A 20584-nucleotide genomic window follows, 5' to 3' on the forward strand; every position below is an offset into this window, starting at 1 on the left:
CATGGCACTTTCCAACCTTCGTATGTGTGGTAGAGCCCATTACAGACACAGCAGAGTGAACCACATCCACTACCCCAAGGAATGCCCTGTCTCAATGCCTAAATTTCTTCCAAGGGCATAGTGGCATGCCAGCTTGCCAACTGGTCCCCCTGACAACCCTCCTGACCCCTCACTGCCCCAGAATGAACTTCCCAATGCCCATGTCTCCCTACATCACACCCTGATAAGCCCTTCAGTGGCTAGTGGCTCCCCATGGCTGACAGCAGGATCAAGTTCTATGGTCCCCACTTGGTTTCAAGGCATTCCATGATCAGGCCCTGTAGATGGGTCAGCCCCATCTTCAACAATACCTCCTTTCTCTACCTACAGCTTTTACTCCCACCTCTCTGGACTACTTTTATCTCCTGAAACAAACTATGCTACCTTGGTGCCTTTGTTTTGTTTGTTTGTTTGTTTGTTTGTTTGTTTGTTTGTTTGTTTGTTTTAAATAGAGAATGGGGTCTTGCCATGTTGCCTAGGCTGGTCTCAAACTCCTGGGCTTAGGCAATCCTCCCGCCTTTGCCTCCCAAACTGCTGGGATAATAAGCATGAGCCACTGCGCCCAGCCTTTTGTGCCTTCATTGATGACAGTCTCTCAGCTTGGAATGCCTACATTCTCTTCTGAAATCCTCCAAATGCACTCAGCTTTCAAGGCTTCACTTATTCAAGAGCAGTGAGGAGACAGTTTGTGCCTGCTGGGCGACAGGCTGGCTAAAGCACATACCGTATCTCCTTTAGTCATCACAACAGCCCTACAAAGTAGGAAAGGCTAGTCCTGTTTTCCTCCAGATATGAAAACTAAAGCACTGAGATGGAAGGAGATTTGTTCACAGCCACCCAGTGAATAAGTGATCAAGTCTGTGGTTGGCTCAATAATGATCCCCAAAGATGTCCAGGTCTTGAGCCCCAGAACCTGTAAGTGTTACCTTATATGCCAAAAGTAAATGTCAGATGTGATTGAGTTAAGGGTCTTGAGATGGGGAGAGTATCTTGGATTACCCAGGTCAACTCTAAATGCAATCACAAGTGTCCCTTATAAAAGTGGGGCATAGAGAGATTAGACACAAAAGAGAAGATGTGAGAATAGAAGCAAGAGCTTGGAGTGCTGCAAGGAAGGGGCCATGAGCCAAGGAATGCAGCCAACCTCTAGAAGGTGGAAAAGGCACAGAAACAGATTCTCTCCTAGAGTCTCTGGGCAGCCTGCAACCCTGCCCATGCATTGATTTTAGCCCAGTGAGACCAATTTCGGGCTTCTAACTTTCAGAACTGGAAAAGAATAAATGTGTGTTATCTTAGGCCATTATGTTTGTAGCGGTTTGTTACAATGGCCAAAGGAAACTAGTACCAAGAAAGAATATGAGTTTAAATATCTCTGACACCAGAACTCACGTTCATTCTTCTCTCTGTGCAGCTTCCCAAGGGCCACTTCCTCTAGGACAATTTCCCTCACCACCCCCTCCAAAAGGAATTCTTTCCTTCTCTGTCCTTGCACTTCTGTGTATCTGTTATTCACTTTGAAGGCCTGCCTGACCCATGCCATTCCCTCAGGGTTGGGACTGGGTGGTGCATGCATCTATGACCCCAGCAACTGCACAGAGATTTCAAATAAATGCATGCATGAAGGAATTCATGCATGTATGGCTACATACAGCCCAAGGGGGCCGTGGGGGTTGTTTGGGCCCTATGCCCTGACACCAAGGTTATTTAAGAGGTGTCTGTTCCTAACACACAGGGAAACCTCACATCAGGGTGTACTATATATATGTATTTTTGAGACAAGGTCTTACTTTGTTGCCAAGGCTGGAGTGCAGTGGTGCCGTCATTACTCACTGCAGCTTCTACCCCCAAGGCTTAAGCCATCCTCCACCCTCAGTCTCCCGAGTAGCTGGGACTACAGGTGTGTGCCACCATGGCCAGCTAATTTTTTGTAGAGGTAGGGTCTCGCTACGTTGCCCAGGCTGGTGTTGAACTCCTGAGCTCAAGTGATCCTCTTGCTTGGGCCTCTTAAAGTTCTGGGATTACAGGCATAAGCCCAGCCTGGATGCAATATATATATATATATATATTGCACATATGTATATATATGTGTATGTGTATATATATATGTGTGTGTGTGTGTGTGTGTGTGTATATATATATATATATATATATATATATATATATATTTTGTTTTGAGACAGGGTCTCACTCTGTCACCCAGACTAGAGTACAGTGGCACTACCATGCCTGGCTAATTTTTGTATTTTTTTGTTGTTGTAGCGATGAGGTCTAACTATGTTGTCCAGGCTGGCCTTGAACTCCTGAGCTTAAGCAATCTGCCCACCTCAGCCTCTCAAAGTGCTGTGATTACAGGCGTGAGCCATTGTGCCCAGCCAATCATTTTAAAATTGAGATAAAACTCACATAATATAAAATTTAACATTTTAATCCATTCTACAACATGAATGAACTTTGTTTTTTGTTTTTGTTTTTATTTTATTTTGTTTTTAAGACAGGGTCTTGGGATCAGGTGCAGTGGTTCACACCTGTAATCCCAGCACTGGGGAGGCTGAGGCGGGCAGGTCTCGAGGTCAAGAGATCGAGAGCATCCTGGCCAACATGGTGAAACCCCGTCTCTACTAAAAAGACAAAAATTAGCTGGGTGTGGTGGTGTGCACCTGTAGTCCCAGCTACTCGGGAGACTGAGGCAGGAGAATCGCTTGAACCCGGGAGGCGGAGGTTGCAGTGAGCCGAGATCATGCCACTGCACTCCAGCCTGGTGACAGAGTGAGACTCCCTCTCAAAAAAAAAGAAAAAAAAGACAGGGTCTTGCTCTGTCACCCATGCTGGAGTACAGTGGTGCCATCTGCTCACTGTAGCCTTCACGTCCCAGGTTCAAGCAATCCCCCCATCTCAGCCTCCCAAGTAGGTGGAACCACAGGTGCATGCCATCATACCCGGGTAATTTTTTGTCTATTTGTTTGTTTTTGTAGAGATGAGTTTTCGCCATATTGCCCAGTCTGGTCTCAAACTCTTGAGCTCAAGCAATCCACTTGCCTCAGCCTCCTAAAGTGTTGGGATTACAGGCGTGACCCACCACACTTGGCCGACAAATGAACTTTGAAAACATTATGCTAAGTGAAATAAACCAGACACAAAAGGCCAAATATTGTTTGATTCCACTTATATAAAGTACCTAGAATAGTCAAAATCATTGAGAGAGCAAATAGATTAGAAATCTCCAGCGGAGTCTGGGGGCGGTGACTCACGCCTGTAATCCCAGCACTTTGGGAGGCCAAGGCGGGCGGCTCACCTGAGGTCAGGAGTTCGAGACCAGCCTGGCCAACATGGCAAAACCCCATCTCTACTAAAAATACAAAAATTAGCTGGGTGTGACGGTGCATACCTGTAATCCCAGCTACTCGGGAGGCTGAGGCAGGAGAATTGCTTGAACCCTGGAGGCAGAGGTTGCAGTGAGCTGAGATTGCACCGCTGCACTCTAACCTGGGTGACAGACTGAGACGCCATCTTAAAAAAAAACAACCAAAAAAAAAAAAAAAAATCTCCAGGGGCTGGGGGAAGGGAGGGAGTAATAGCAAGTATTTAATGGGTATGGAGTTGCAGTTTAGGATGATGAGAAAGTTCTGGAGATGGATGGTAGTGACGGTTGCACAATATTGTAAACGTACTTAATGTCAATGAATTGTATACTTAAAAATGGTCAAAATAATAACTTTTATGATATATATAGTGATAATAAAATGTTTAAAAAAGACATTTACCACTTAACCATTTTAAAATCTGCTACCTGTGGTTTTTAGTACATTCACAGAGTTGGGCAATTGCCATTATAAAATCAATTTTAGAATATTTTCTTCACCCTACAAGAAACCCTGCACCCATTAAGGAGTCATTCTTCATCCTTCTCCCCCAGCCCCTGGCAACCATTCATCTGCTTTCTGTCTCTGTGGATTTGCCCGTTCTGTACATTTCATATAAATAGAATCATACAACATGTGTCTGATTATGTGTCCTATCATCTGTGTCTGGCATTTTCCATTTAGCCTAATGTTTTCAAGGTACATCCATGTTTGAGCACAGATCAGTATTTCATTTCTCTTAATGGCTGAATAATATTCCATTGTATGACTGGACCACATTTTGTTTATCCATCCATTGCTTGATGGACATTTGGTTTGCTCCTACTTTGGCTATTATGAATGATGCTGCTATGATCATTTGTGTACAAGTATTCCCGTGAACATGAGTTTTTATTTCTCTTGGGTATATATCTAGAAATGGAATTTGCTGGCTCACATAGTAACTATGTTTATCAAGACGCAACTTGCAGTAGAATCCAGCACATCAACTCTGAGTCTCTGAGCTGTTGGAACACATAGACAGCCTAGAAAACAGAAGGGCAAAGGCAATTGAAAGAATCTCCTTTTTAGCTCATACTTCCATTTTTCTCCCACCCCAAAGTGGGTCTGTTATTGAGTCACAAAATTGACAAGTTTGAGTTTTAGCTCCCCTCCTGAACCGTGAAATCAACCCAAGAGTAGGGTTTCAGTTGGCAGAGGGGTGGTCAACATCTGGAGTTGACTTCGTCTATTATTTTTCTAATCATCCCTTTAGCCTAGAAAGCCTTTGCCTTTAGACCTGTTGGGCCAAAATCTAAAATCAGCTTGTGAAAGTGCTGTCTCGCAGCCTCCTGGTATGTGAGAATTTGTCCATACTTGATACACAAATAACTATTTTGCTATTGACTGTTCCTCAGCCTGATCTATTCAAGTGAATCTCTTTGAAGACATGCCACCTACAGATCACGGTATTTCAACAACATTTGAACTCTTTCCAAGTATAATCTGTAACAATTTCTTCATTTTCACAATATTTGCCCTTTGAAACAGGCCCTGAGCTTGTGCGTTTAAAGGGGGGAGTGGGATTTAGAGAATGTCAAGCAAGCGAAATGGTTTAGGTTGGTTCGTTCTGTTCTGTGCCCATGAATAGCGCTTGATTCATGGACCGCAAGTGGAATGTTGAACAGGATAGGCTCGTCATGGGGTACAGCAGAATTAGACTCAGCATACTCTCCAGACTTTCTCTCTCTGACCAGATGGGCAAGCCAAACCTCAAATAAGCACAAATCCTCTGATAACGTTTATACTTCCAAACAGCCCACAGGAAATGGGACCCTTGATAAGACAAGCAGCTTCACTTGTAAATTACAAGCATTCACTTACTAACATTTAAACTGACAATTATCACAGCTTCAAATGCTGGGCTCCATTGGAAAGCAAGTCAAGTTGTTCATCTGTTGGGTTGGTGGCTGATCCCTTCTGTGGTTTGCTTACAAGTGAAAACCCTGCTGCTGGTTGGAACTCATTCTGCTTGATTTGGACTTGACAGAAGTACCTGGTACAAAGGAAAAGATCTTTTAGCAGGGAGAACAGGGTGGCAGGTGTGGCCCCCAGGGGGCCACTGAAAAGCCACAGCAGGGTAAGTCACACTGCCTGCAACGCTGCAATGGCACTGAGTCCATGTGAAGGCAGGAGGCCTGGTTTATGTTGCCACTGCCTTCCTGTGTGACCTCAGACAAGTTGTTCCCAATTTCTGGGCCTCAGTCCCTTCCTCTTTAAACATGGGGACTGAAGCAGATGACACTGAGGGAGGCCCCTGCTCTATTGTGCTGTGCCTGGAAAGCCTCTCAATGCAGATCTGATGAAGAACCTGCAAGGGCATGGATTACATTTCATTTTCTTTTTCTTTTTTCTTTTCTTTTTTTTTCTTTTTTTTTTTTTCTTTGAGACAGAGTCTCGCTCTGTTGCCCAGTCTTGAGTACAGTGGCGCTATCTCAGCTCACTGCAACCTCCGCCTCCTGGGTTCAAGTGATTCTCTTGCCTCAGCCTCTTGAGTAGCTGGAATTACAGGCACCCGCCACCAAGCCCGGCTAATTTTGTTTTGTATATTTAGCAGAGAAGGGGTTTCCCCCGTGTTTGTCAGACTGGTCTCGAACTCCTGACCTCGTGATCCGCCCACCTCAGCCTCCCAAAGTGCTGGGATTATAGGCGTGAGCCACCGCGGCCGGCAGCATTCCATTTTTAAGAAGTGAAGGGGTTTGTTGAGAAATGCACTTTAGAATTGTGTTGTCTGGAAAGGATAGGCTAGGCCCCAATTCAGCAGCTAGACCCTGGCCTTGATCTATATAGAATCTTAGAAATTGTTTCAGTATGTATGCTTTCCCCACTTATCCTGTTTCTAAAGACACGATGACTCCTTTTCTTGACAACTAAAAGCTCCTGGCATAAGCTCTCTCAGTCTCACTCTCTGAACTCTGGATCACAGGGTGAGTGTGGAAAGGGGGGCAGAAAAATCTGTGTATGATTCCATTCAACCATAGGTAGGACGTGGCAGAGCCTCAAAGGTGTGTCTCAAATTTGGGCTAACCAAAGGACCTGCCAAACCTCTTTTTGCTTTTCTCTAGCAGTTTTGGAACCCAGACTTTCCATATTATCCTGGCTCAAACCTCCTGTGGGAGGTGAGTCATGGGGCCTCTAGGTTGAAAAGGACCTCAAAGGGATACTAGGCTGGATATCTTGAAGAATGGGAACTCCCTTCCTACAGAAGCAGCTCCTCCATCTTGCGGTTGTTCTGCCCCTTAGGAAGTTCCCGAATCCAGCCAGGCAGGCATGGTGGCTCATGCCTGGAATCCCAGCACTTTGGAAGGCCAAGGCGGGGAGGATCACTTGAGGCCAGCACTTAGAGACCAGCCTGGGCAACATAGTAAGACTCATCTCTACAAAAATAAAGATTAAAAAAATTAGCTGGGTGGGGTGGCATGTATCTATCGTTCTAGCTACTTGGGGGGCTAAGGCAGGAGGATTACTTGAGTCCAAAAGTTCGTGTCTACGGTGAGCTATGATCATACCACTACACTCCAGCCTGGGTGACAGGGTGAGACTCTGTCTCTTTTAAAACAAGAAAGTTCCAGAGTCCATCACCCTGTAGCTTTTCCCCTGTATCCTTATTTTCATAAGTTGAGGCCACAGAATGCAGATCAAATCCCCCAGGAGCTCCCTCCAGGAGTCTCCCTCATCACTCCTTTCCTTTTTACCCCTTAAAGTCATCTTTTTCTCCGGTCCAAACACTCACCAAGATTATTCATCGTATGAACATTCCACCTTGCATAGGTCAGGTGCAGTGGCTCACACCTGTAATCCTAGCACTTTGGGAGGCCGAGGCGGGCAGATCGCTAGAGGTCAGGAGTTCAAGACCAGCCTGGCCAACATGATGAAACCACATCTCTACTAAAAACACAAAAATTAACTTGATGTGGTGGCGCACACCTGTAGTCCCAGCTACTCGGGAGGCTGAGGCAGGAGAATCGATTGAACCTGGGAGGCGGAGGTTGCAGTGAGCCAAGATCACACCACTGCAGTCCAGCCTGGGTGACAGAGTAAGACTCTATCTCAAAAAAAAAAGAAAAGAAAAGACAAGAAAATTCTAACTTCCCTTTAACATCCTGATCACTGGTTCCTGAAGCAAATCCAGCCTGTTAATGTCTCTCAGAGAAGCTACTGGTACCCAGAACATGACATGCATCCAGGCACTGTGAGCTGACCAGGAGATAGTAGGATATCACCTCTGTCCATCTGGAGCAGAATAAGCTCCTCAGAGGGTATAGGGATAAAAGATGTCCAGAACTTTCTGTTGTGATTCAGGAAGCATCTCTAACTTTCTTAGCCTGTTTTCTGTTGTTTATAAGAGAATATCCCAAACTGGGTAATTTATAAGGAAAAGGAATTTATTTCTTACAGTTGTGGAGGCTGAAACATCCAAGGTTGAGGGGCTGCATCTGGTCAGGGCCTTCTTGCTGGTGGGGATTCTGCAGAGTACTGAGGTGGCAAAGGACATCACATGTCGAGGGGGCTGAGCATGCTCACTCAGGTCTCTCTTTTTTTTCTTATAAAGCCACCAGTTCCACTCCTGTGATAACCCATTAATCCATTAAACCATGAATGGATTAGTCCACTCATGAGGGCAGAGCCCTCACGACACAATCATCTCTTAAAGCCCCCACCTCTCAATGCTGCCACACTGGGGATTAAATTTCAACATGAGTTTTGGAGAGTAAAAGTCCTGAAACCATAGTAATAACCCAGATATCTCTTATTGTGCCTCCTTCTCTTCCCACCTACTTAGCCAACATAATAACAGTTAAAACAAAACAATACGAAAGGCTATCACTTGTTGAGAGCTTACTATGTGCCAGGCACTGTTCTGTGCACTTTTCATGTGTATCAATGTGTTTCCTCTACACAAAAGCCTTAAGATGTAAGTGCTGTTATTTTGCCCATTTTGTAGATCAGGACACTGAGGACTAGAGAGGCAAGGTGACTTGCCCAACTTTAAACAGCCTGGCTGGCTCCAGAGTCCATGCTCTCTACATCTATGGCTGGATGACACCTTCTATATACTGAATGAATGACTGTGTGCCTGTAGCCTCTCATTAGCAATAAGCAATACCAGGCCCCAATATTGGCTTCAGGAACCCCCTTCCCTATGCCTTGGGTCCACGAATGCAAGGTCCTGTAATACATAGAAGCAGAGGTCCTGCCCTGGCATCAGGAAAGCTAAAAGTCAGGGATACTCATCCTGGCTCTCTACTGGTCCTCTTGAATGGATCCCCAGAACAATAAGCAGCCCTGTTGGGTTGGCTTGGTCTATCAGCCATGATTTCAAGGCTAAGGCAGGATGGAGGACGCAAAAACCCACCCTGTAAAGATCCTCTGGATGAAGGCAGAAGATCCCCTTCCCACTGACCTGGCCATTGTATAAAGGATCTGGGGAGCTTTGCCTATTTATAGATATGGTAGAGACCTGGCGAATAGCTCCTTAGACACATTCTGCCAGGACTCCCCAGGACAACACAGCCGTTGGGAGTTGGGGACTCCTTGAACCCTTTTTCTGAAGCCGAGTGAATGAGGGAACCCGTTCTCCCTTTTCTGACTGTAAGCCCTGTAGCACACATCTATCTACCTGAGAGGCAGTTAAGAACAGGGGTATGCAAGCCAGGCTTCCTGGGTTCACATCCCGGTGCTGCCACTCACCGGCTGAGTGACATTGAGCAAGCTACTTAACTGTGCCTCAGTTTCCCCAGCTGTAAAATAGATATTAAAATAGCACCTATCTGTCTTAGTCAGCTAAGGCTGCTATAATAAGATATCATAGATTGGGTCGCTTAAACAACAGCAATCTCACACAGTTCTGGAGGCCGGGAAGTCCAAGATCGGGGTGGTGGCAGATTCGGTTTCTGGTGAGAGGTCTCTTTCTGGCTTGCAGATAGCTACCTTCTTGCTGTATCCTCACATGTCAGCAAGAGAGAGAGAACACTAGTGTTTTTTATTCTTATAAGGGCACCAGTCCCATCATGGGAGCCCCGCCTTCATGAACTAATTTCCTCTCGGAGGCCCCGCCTCCTAATACCATTACATTGGGGGTTAGGGGTTTTTTGTTTTGTTTTGTTTTTAGTTTTTTGTTTTTTTTGAGATGGAGTCTCACTCTGTTGCCCAGGTTGGAGTGCAGTGGTGCGATCTTGGCTCACTGCAACATCTGCCTCCTGGGTTCAAGTGATTCTCCTGCCTCAGCCTCCTGAGTAGCTGGGATTACAGGCTTGCGCCACCATGCCCAGCTAATTTTTGTATTTTTAGTAGAGACAAGGTTTCACCATGTTGGTCAGGCTGGTCTCAAACTCCTGACCTCGTGACCTGCCTGACTCGGCCTCCCAAAGTGCTCGGATTACAGACATGAGCTACCACGCCTGGTGGGGGTTAGGATTTCAACATAGGAATTTGGTGGAGGGACACAAACATTCAGTCCATAACACTATCTCAGAGAGTTTTATGAGAACTGAGGAGTTAATGCCTGTAAAATACTTGCTCAGTGTCTGGTACTGAGCTTTACTGAGATATAATTCACATATCATATAATTCACTCATATACATATATATATATATATATATATATATATTGGAGACAGGATCTCACTCTGTTGCCCAGGGTGCACTGCAGCAGTGTAATCATGGCTCACTGCAGCCTCAAACTCCTGGGCTCAAGCAATCCTCCCACCTCAGTTTCCTGAGTAGCTGGGACTATAGGCGTGAGCCACCATGCCCGGCAAACTTTTGTTTTTTTTTTTGTACAGATGGGGGTCTCGCTATGTTGCCCAGGCTGGTCTTGAACTCTTTAGGCTCAAGCAGGTCTCCTGCCTTGGCCTCCCAAAGTGCTGGGATTACAGGTGTGTGCCACCATACCCAACCATTCACTCTTTTAAAATATATAATTCAGTGGTTTTCAGTATATTTACAAGGTTGTACAACCATCACCATCTAATTCCAAAGCATTTTCTTCACTCGCAAAAGAAATCCTGCTCCTCTTCGCCATCAACTACCAACCCTCCTCCCGCTAGCCCTAGGCAGCCACTTATCTACTTTCTGTCTCTATGGATTTGTCTATTCCGGACATTTTGTATAAACAGAATCATATAAAATGTGGTCTTTTCTGTCTGGCTTCTTTCACTTAGCATCATGTTTTCAGTGTCAATTGATTTTATAGCATGTATCCATACTTTATTTTTTTATGGTTGAATAATATTGCATTTTATGAGTAGACCACATTTTGATTATTCATCCATTGATGGACATTTGAGTTATTTCCGCTTTGGCTATGAGGAATAAAGTTGCTGTGAACATTCATGTACAAGTCATTGTGTGGATATGTGCTTGCTTTTTTCTTTCTTTCTTTCCTTTTTTTTTTTTTTTTAGACAGGGTTTTACTTTGTCGCCCCTCACTGTCTTCACTGTAGCCTCAACCTCCCAGGCTCAGGTGATCCTCCCACCTCAGCCTCCAAAGTAGCTAGGACCACAGGCGTGCACCGCCACACTCAGCTAATTTTTCATATTTTTTGTAGAGACAGGATGTTGCCATGTTACCCAGACTAGTCTTGAACTCCGAGACTTAAGCAATCCACCTGCCTTGGCCTCTCAAAGTGCTAGGATTAGGCCGAGTGTGGTGACTCACACCTGTAATCCCAGCAGTTTGGGAGGCCAAGGTGGGCAGACCACTTGAGGTCAGAAGTTCAAGACCAGTCTGGCCAAAATGGCAAAACCCCCTCTCTACTAAAAATACAAAAAATTAGCTGGGCGTTGTGGTGCATGCCGTGATCCCAGCTACTCAGGAGGCTGAGGCTGGAGAATCGCTTGAACCCGGGAGGTGGAGGTTGCAGTGAGCCGAGATGGTGCCACTGCACTCCAGCTTGGGCAACAGAGCAAGACTCTGTCTCAAAAAAAAAAAAAAAAAAAGTGCTAGGATTACAGGCGTGAGCCACTGCGCCTGGCCTGAACATGTGCTTTCAATTCTCTTGGGTATATACTTAGGCGTGGAATTGCTGAGTCATATGGTAACTCTATAGTTAACTTGTTGAAGAACTCCCAAATTGTTTTCCATGGTAGCTGCACCATTTTACACTCCTATCAGCACTGTATGATTTTCCACGTCCTCACTAATGCTGGTTAGTATCTGCCTTTTTGATTACAGCCTCCCTGGCAGCTGTGAAGTGGGATCTCATTGTGAACTAATTGCTTCACTTTAGAGAGTACTTATTGGTTTCATACCGGGGCTAGGTCCAAAAGTGAGAGAGAGCTGGGGAGACAAGGCTTTGGAGAGGAGATAACTCTTTCAGGATTTGTTGTGAGTGGTCAGAGATAGAGGCAGGGGAGGTGTCCAGGAGGGGAGAATTGCCCAGACTGTGTGTTAGAGACATCGATGCACCCACTGCATTTTGGAAATGAACAAGTTTGTACCATAAATGCAGTATCAGAGGTGTAGGAGGCATGCCAAAGGCTGAGACTTGGGGTGCCTGGATGCCAACACTCAGTAGCTTGGTTTTATTTTGAAGATGAGTTGCCATTTAGGAGCTGGGGCGTGAAAAGAAGAAATCTATTTTAGGATGACCACTCTGATTGCCATGTGGAGACTGGGTTGGTGGGTGCAGCAATGAAGGCAGTGGGACCAGGGAGCCGCTGGACAAGGGTCCAGTAATTCCCATTCGAGATGGAGACAGCAGGAGCCAGGTGGAGGTGGTGGCGGCGATGAAGGGGGGAGGGTCCAAAAAGACACAGTAAGCAGACAGTGAGCAGGCCCCCAAGTGGAATACTTTCACTTAGTTCTCTCCCAATCTTTCACTGCAGAAAGATAGTCTTGGAAAAATTGAAAAGTCAGAGTTTCTAAAGGAAAATCCCCACAGGTGATGAAGACAGGGGGTGGGGGACAGGGCACTGCTCACTCCCCCTTACTCTGGGCCCAGGGCCACTTGGCATGCTGGACTCTGATGGAAAGAGTGGAGGTGACAGAGGAAAGAGAGATCCCTGTGCCAGGAGCACCAAATATTCTCCTCTCCACGAAGCCAACTTGGACAATGTTCATTTTGCACCAATCATATACATGGCTCCCAGAGAGAAATGCAAGGTACCATCTGTCCCTGACTTCCAGAATCTTCCTCTTGAGATAAAATCAACATCAAGGTATATTTGAAAAATAATAGAAAATAGAAATGCTCACACAAGGGTATCACAGATGATTCCTTGCTACATTTGTCCTCCAAAGGCTTCAAGAAAGAGGTGCATCTTGATCCAGGGCTCAGGGGACATTCGCATTTGGGTGCCAGGATGCAAAGGCTTAAGAGACAGTACAACAGGCAAGGGAAACCACATAGCAAAGGCAAGAAGGCAGAAAGGCATGAAGCCCACTCAGAAAACAGTGAGGTCACCTATTAGGCCAGATGTACTGAGGTAGGAAAAGCTCGGCATTGAATGCCAGGCCCAAGGCATGTTGCTTGATCCTGTAGGCAATGGGGAGATAGGGGATATTATATCAAAAAAGGAAATGATCAAGGTGATGGACACTCTAAAGGGGAAATCAATCTGCCTTCTGATGACAGACACGCAAGTGAGCAGTTCTGGGGCTCTAACAGAGACCAGCCACAGAGTGCACAAAGGTACAAGATGGCAAATGTCACCCTCAAGGCCTTGTTATATCTGGACAGGGGCCAAAAAGAAGTATCAGGAAGTGGAGACCTGAGATCAGAAATGGGCTAGATATAGAGGACGATAGAGCTAGAAGAGCCAGGCATGGTGGTGCACGCCTTAGTCCCAGCTACTCAGGAGGCTTAGACACAAGGATAGCTTGAGGCTAGGAGTTTGAGGCTGCAGTGAGCTATGATCATGCCACTGCACTCCAGCCTGGATGACAGAGCAAGACCCTGTCTCTAAAAATAATAATAATAAAAAATAGGCTGGACATGGTAGCTCATGCCTGTAATCCCAGCACTTGGGGACAGCGAGGCAGGAGGATCCCTTGAGCCCAATAGTTTGAGACCAGCCTGGGCAACATAGCTGGGCTTGGTGGCGTGTGCCTCTAGTCCCAGCTACCCTGGAGGCTGAGGTAGGAAAATCAATTGAGCCCAGGAGGTCAAGGCTGCAGTGAGCCATGACCACACCACTGCACTCCAGCCCGGACCACAGCAAGATCTTGTCTCAATAAATAAATAAATGTATGAATGAATGAATGAGAAGAAATAAACAGAGATGGACAGGTGTGCGGGAATCTCTTTCTCTTTAGGACTCTGCCTATGCGTAAAGAAAAGTATGAAAGCCAGATTCAAGGGAGACTGTGAAGAGAGGTTTCAGGGAGCCTGTCACCAGTGAGGCTGGCCCCCAAAGTCCTTCCAGTGCATTCCGGAGGCATTCACCAGAGGCAGGGCGAGGCAAAGGAGATGTGCTACGGGCCAAGCATGTGGTGAAAACTAAGAGTCTACCCAACTGCCCTGAATCTGGGGAGGGCAGCCTTCCATTTTCTTTTCTAAAATGCATTCCTTAAGAGGTAGCATTTTTTAACAGTTTTTTTTTTTAATGTGGTAAAATATACATAGCATAATATTTATCATTTTAATCATCCGTAAGTATACAGTTCAGTGGCATTAATTAAATCCTCAATGTTGTATACTCATAACCACTATCTTTGTCCAAAACTTTTATTATCATCCCCAACATGAACCTTATACTCATTAAATAATAAGTTCTTCCCCCTTCCTCCCATCTCACAGTAACCTTTATTCTACTTTCTGTCTCTAAGAATTTGCCCATTCTGAGTATCTCGTATAAGTGGAATCATACAATACTTGTCCTTAAGTGTCTGGCTTATTTCACTAAGCATGTTTTCAGGGTTCATTTATGTTATAGCACATATCAAAATTTCTTTCCTTTTCATGGCTGAATAATATTTCATTGTGTGTATATACCATATTTTGTTTATCCATTCACCTGTCAATGGATACTGGAGTTGTTTCCACCTTTTGGCTATTGTAAATAATGCTGCTATGAACACGCCCTGCTTTCAATTATTTTGGATGTATACACAGAAGAGGAGTTGCTAGTAATTGTTTAATTCTTTGATAAACCACCATATTGTTTTCTATAGCAGCTGTACCACTTTACATTCCCACCAGAAATGCATGAGGGTTCAAACTCCTCCACATTCTTGCCAACTCTTGTTATTTTTCCATTTCTTTTAAAATTATAGCCATCCCAAGGCCAGGCATGGTGGTTCACGCCTGTAATCCCAGAACTTTGGGAAGCCAAGGGGGTTTGGATCCCCTGAGGTCAGGGTTTCGAGACCAGCCTGACCAACATGGTGAAACCCCTTTTCTACTTAAAAAAAAAAAAAAAAAAGCTGGGCGTGGTGGCGGGCTCCTATAATCCCAGCTACTCAGGAGGCTGAGGCAAGAGAATCTCTTGAACCCGGGAGGTGGACGTTGCAGTGAGCCGAGATCGTGCCACTACACTCCAGCCTGGGTGAGAACAGCAAGACTCTGTCTCAAAAAAATAATAAAAGAAAAAAAAAACATAGCCATTCCAGTAGGTGTGAAGTAGTATCTGACTGTGGTTTTGATTTGCACTTCCCTCATGATTAGTTATGTTGACCATCTTTTCATGTGCTTGTTGGCCATTTATATGTCTTCTTGGGAGAAATGTCTATTCCAGTCCTTTGTCCCTTTTTAAATTTTTTTGTGGAGACAGGGTCTCACTATGTTGCCCAGGCTGGTCTTGAACTCCTGGCCTCAAGTAATCCTCCCACTTTGGCCTCCCAAAGTGCTGAGATTACAGGCATGAGCCACTGCACCCAGCCTGTCCATTTTTTAATTGGAATTTTTCATTGCTGAGTTATAGAAGTTCTTCATATTAATCCCTTATCGAATATATGATTTGCAAATATTTTCTCCCATTCTGTAGTTTGTTGCCTTTTCACTCTGTTGATAACATCCTTGATAGCACCCTTTTAAATTTAATTTAATTTAATGTAATTTTTATTTTTAATAAAATTTAATTTATAAATTACCCAGTCTTAGGTATTCCTTTATAGTAATACAAGAACAGCATAATACACTGAGACTACAGGTGTGCACTGCAACACTCAACTAATTTTTAAATTATTTTTAGGAATGGAGTCTCGCTATGTTGTCCAGGCTCATCTTGAACTTCTGGCCTCAAGCAATCCTCCTGCCTCAGCCTCTTAAGTAGCCGGGATTATAGGTACAAGCCACCACACCTAACAGTAGTATCTTTGATGTACAAAAATTTTCAATTTTGATGAAATCTAATTTATCTATTTTTTTCTTTTCTTGCTTGTACTTTTTTAGTGTCATATCCATAAGCTTGTTGTTAAATCCAATGTCATAAAGATTTTCCTAAATATTTTATTCTAAGAGTTTTATGGTTTTAGCTCTTAAGTTCAGGTCTTGGATCTATTTTGAATTCCATTTTGTATACAGTGTAAGATAAGGTTCATGTGGGTTTTTGGTACATCCTCTTTTTTTTTTCTGTCTTATGAGAAGTAAAGGGGTTGAAATGATCCAGTATTAGGCATTGGTTCCAAAGTCGCTAAAGAATTAGTTAACGGGGGCACTGGTCCCATGGCATGAGAGTGGGCCTCAGCTTTTTCATCTATAGACTGGGAATAGTATTGCCCCCTGGAGTGGGTTGAATAGTGTCTCCTAAAATTCATGTCCATCAGGAACCTCAGAATGTGACCTTATTTGGAGACAGGATCTTTGCTGATGTAATTAAAAATCTTGAAATGAGATCATACTCAATTTAGCATGTGTCCTGGTGACTTTATAAGAAGGCCAAGTGAAGACAGAGGCAGAGATTGGAGTGACGCAGCTACAAAGGTAGGCATGCCAAGGATTGCCTGACAGCAGAAGCTGGAGGAGGCAAGGAAGGATTCTACCCTAGAGGAAGCATGGTCCTGGTGACACTTTGATTTTGGACTTTCAGCCTCCAAAACTGTGAGAGAATAAATTTCTGTTGTTTTAAGCCTCCACATTTGTGGTAATTTGTTGCAGCAACCATAGGAAACTAATATACTCCCTCATGAAGTATTGAAATTATTATTATTATTATTATTTTTGAGACAGAGTCTCACTCTGTCGCCCAGGCTGGAGTGCAATGGCGCGATCTAGGCTCACTGCAACCTCCGCCTCCTGGGTTCAAGCAATTCTCCTGCCTCAGCCTTCCGAGTAATTGGGATTACAGGCGCCCACCAGCATGCCTGGCTAATTTTTGTATTATTGGTAGAGACAGGGTTTCGCCATGTTGGTCAGGCTGGTCTCGAGCTCCTGACCTCAGATGATCCGCCCACCTCGGCCGCCCAAAATACTGGGATTACAGGCGTGAGCCACTGTGCCTGGCTGAAGTATTGAAATTATTAAGTATGAGATTTGTCAAGTGTTTATCACAGTGTTGGGCACATTGCCCAGGGCTTCTCGGGTCTCACTCACTGCTGCCTACATCCATGACACAAAGCAGACCCAGCCATCACCTGCCAGTGTGCCCTCCCCAGCCCCACAAGTTCTCTGAGGTCTTGTCGGCTTAAACAGCAGGTGCCTGGCACATGTCTTTCTATTAGAGAGAGTGGGGTTGGCTGGACATTAGTTTGAGCCCGGGGTTGGCCACTGACTTGCCAGGTGCCCTGGCTAAAGTCACTTTCCTTCTCTGAATATTACTGCAGCTGTAAGATTGCAGTAATGATAGAAATGGTGCCATCCTCCGTGGGTTGCCGGGAGGATTTGACAAGGTAATGCAGGTGACCAGTGCTTGATACTGTGATCATCAGAGAGCTTAAAACCTTAGAGATAGTCTTATCCAACCAACTCAGTTTACAGAATTTAAAAAAAAAACAAGGCCCAGGGAAGAAGAGTGACTTGCCCACAGCCACAAAGTGATCTACTAATACCTCCCCTGCCCCACTGACATCCAAATGAGGGAGGGAAAGTGCCTTAGCTGCTGAACACTGGAACCCACAGATCCACCCCCAGTAGTACTTCCCCAAGCTCCAGAGAGGCAGCCCTAGAAAAGAGTGGGTTTCCAGCAGTCAAGTTGAAGAAAGTATTTCAGGCAGTAGAGAGTGATCAACCACGCCCACCACTGCTGAAAGATCTAGTAACAAGAGGACTGAGAGTGGACAAAGGTATGGGCCAGCAAACTTTTTCTGTAAAGGACCAGATAGTGAATATTCAGCTTTGAGGGCCATAACAATCTGTTGCCTCCCCTCGTCTCTGACCTGGTAGTACACAAGCAGTTATAGACAGTATGTAAACTAGTGGGTGTGACTGTGTGCCAATAACACTCTATGGATACTGAAACTTTTTTGTTTTGTTTTGTTTTGTTTTTTTGTTTTTTGGATACAGGGTCTCGCTCTGCTGTCCAGCCTGGAGTGTAGTGGCGTGATCATGGCTCACTGCAGTCTTGACCTCCGGGGCTCAAGTCATTCTCCTGCCTCAGCCTCCCAAGTAGCTGGGACTACAGGTGCACGCCACCATGCCTGGCTAACTTTTTATTTTTTGTAGAGATGAGCTCTTGCTATTTTGCCTAGGCTGGTGTGGAATTCTTGGGCTCAAGTGATCCTCCCACCTTGGCCTCTCAACTTAAATACTAAAAAGTAAATGTCACATCATTTTCATGTGTCACAAAATATTCTTCGTTTTTATTTTCCTCAACCATTCTTTGTTTAGGGGTCACATGACAACAGGCAGTGGGCGGGACTTGGCCCACTGGCCTTAGTTTGCCCAGCCATGGTCTCAGCTTTTAGATGGATAGGAATGCCTTATCCTACCCCAGGCCAAGTATATTGAAAACTTGGAGAGTAGAGCCCTGGCAAACGTAGTTTTCAAAGCTTCCCTGACACCCAGCAATTCATGTGTATACCCAAGAGAAATAAAAACACATGTCCGCCAAAAAGCTTGTATGTGCATCCATGTTCATAGCAGCATTACTCACAATAGCCCCAAATTGGAAACAACCCAAATATCTGTCTACTGATGAATGGATCAACAAAATGTGGTATTATTATACAATTGAATAGTATTCAGCCATAAAAGACATGAAATTCTGATACATGGTAGAACATGAACGAGCCTCAAAAACGTTACGCTCAGTGAAAGAAGCCAGACACAAAAGGCCACATAGCGTATGGTTCCATTTATACAAAATGTCCACAATAGGCAAAATCCATAAAGACAGAAAGATTAGTGGGTTGCCCGGGGCTGGGGGAGGGCTAATGGGGAGTGACTGCTTAATGCGTCTGGGATTTCCTTTTGGGGTGATGGGAATGTTCTAGAACTAGATGGAGGTGATAGTTGCACAATATTGCAAATGTAGTAAATGCCACTAAATTGTACACATTTGAAGGGTTAATTTTATGTTATATGAATTTTACCTCAATTTAAATGAAAAAAAAAAAAGCTTCCTCAAAGATTCTGTCATGCTGCTAGGGTTGAGAAACAGGACCAGTGTGAGGAGACAGCAAATTGCAAAGCAAGTTGAACTCACATCTGGATTCAAAGCTCAGTGTTAAGGTGGACTCAGCATAGGGTCTGTGAGGGTAGAAGGGATGGGTCCTGAGCCTTTCCGAGGCTGGGAACAGTATGTTCTTTTATGGCATGAGGGATAAACTGGGGCCGGCCAGGTGAAGGAAGGAAGGGAAGTTATTCCAGACAGGTGGAATGGTGGGGTCAGGGAGGTGACGGTTGGGGGGCAGGAGGCAGTGTAGAAGGGAAGCTGGAATGAGTTGAGGAATTAAATAGGGAGGCAGGGGCCTGATCAGATCATGCGGGGCTGTGTAGACCATGAACAGAAATTTGGATTTACTGTGAGTGAGATGGAAGGCCTGGGACATGAGACTGGAGGGTTTTAAGCAAGGGAACAACATGATCTGATTTACTTTTTAAGAAGCTTCCTGTGGTTGCTGGGTAAAAAAATGGGCTGGAGGAGGCTGTTGTGCAGTTATTCAGGGCAGGGATGAGTGTACACATTCAAGACTTTAGGAGACAGAGTTCTCAGGATTTGGTAATGGGGTGGGTGAGACCAGGGGAGGGGGGCAATTCTGCCTCCCAGGTTTGGGGCCCTAGCAACTGGGAGATTGGTGGTGCCATTTACTAAGATAGGAGAACATCTGTGGGAGGAGCAGAGTGGTTTGGGGGCCGGCAATGGGCAGTTCTGTTTTGGACATCGCAATATGTCTGCAAAAGTTATTTTTGAACAAAATGTTATTGCTGTTAATTGGATGCCCCATTCCACATTTGTGTTCCGAAACATTTTCTGGGAGTTTTCTTGGGCTGCTTCAATTATATGAAAAGACTTAATTCAAAGAGACCAAATGCTGGTTTCTGTGGTTTGAGTCCCCTGAGTGCTTAGGGGAGATTTCACTGGGTAAGTTAAATACAGCCCTGCTCTGCATTTGGGAGGCAAATGTTAAGTCCTGTTGCTACAGAGGTCAGGGTTTGGAGGAGAAATTACTGCCTCGGAAATATTACAGAGACATACGTTATTTCTTGCCAAGTGCTTATGCAAATTCCATATTAACTCGACTGAGCACTAGAAAGAAATTTACAGAGCAGTCTCTCACATTAGGAAAACATGCAGGTATAAGGTTTTGCCCTGCCTGACTTGACACGCACAGGCTTCCGGAAGACGGCTGGGTGTTCTGCATTTAGATTTCCAAGGAAGAGGACGCCTTCCCATGATAATGAGCCTGGAAACGAAGTCGTGACCCACCGGCCTTCGGCATCGTCTTCTTTTCTTTTGGGATCATAGTCACCGGGGCCATAATTGCCAATATCATCCCTACCGTGTGGTCGTTGGTGTGTTAAGAAAATTCCTCAGACCACCAATGGGAATCCTAACAGGAATCAAAAAAGATGAGATGATTTGTATCTCATTGAAATTTGTTGCATTACGTTACAGAGGGTCCCCTTTGGGAGTGAGCAACTCTGCTGCATGTAAGACAGGAGTGATTGGTGGTGGTGGTGGTGGTGGTAGGGGGGTGCTGCTCTGCAGAAACACGGCAATGGAAGATGACCCTGCTGTCTGTGAAGCCGCTGCTCCTGACCCACCACACTGGCCTGTTTCTGGGACAAGCAGGCAGAGCAGGAGTCTCCATGCCACCTCGCCCT

General features: G+C 45.0%; 1 long non-coding RNA gene across 1 annotated transcript; it reads right to left on the bottom strand.

Annotated features, from left to right (window-relative positions):
* Window positions 1-4270: 4270 nt before the first annotated feature.
* On the bottom strand, window positions 4271-7915 carry LOC131383907 (uncharacterized). The gene is made up of 3 exons (XR_009214308.1): window positions 7834-7915; window positions 5266-5433; window positions 4271-4423 (listed from the first exon to the last, which is right to left on the bottom strand). It is a non-coding gene; the product is annotated as an uncharacterized LOC131383907 (long non-coding RNA).
* Window positions 7916-20584: the final 12669 nt, after the last annotated feature.

The sequence above is a fragment of the Hylobates moloch genome, unplaced genomic scaffold (genome assembly GCF_009828535.3).
Source record: "Hylobates moloch isolate HMO894 unplaced genomic scaffold, HMol_V3 SCAFFOLD_7, whole genome shotgun sequence".
Lineage (NCBI taxonomy): Eukaryota > Metazoa > Chordata > Mammalia > Primates > Hylobatidae > Hylobates > Hylobates moloch.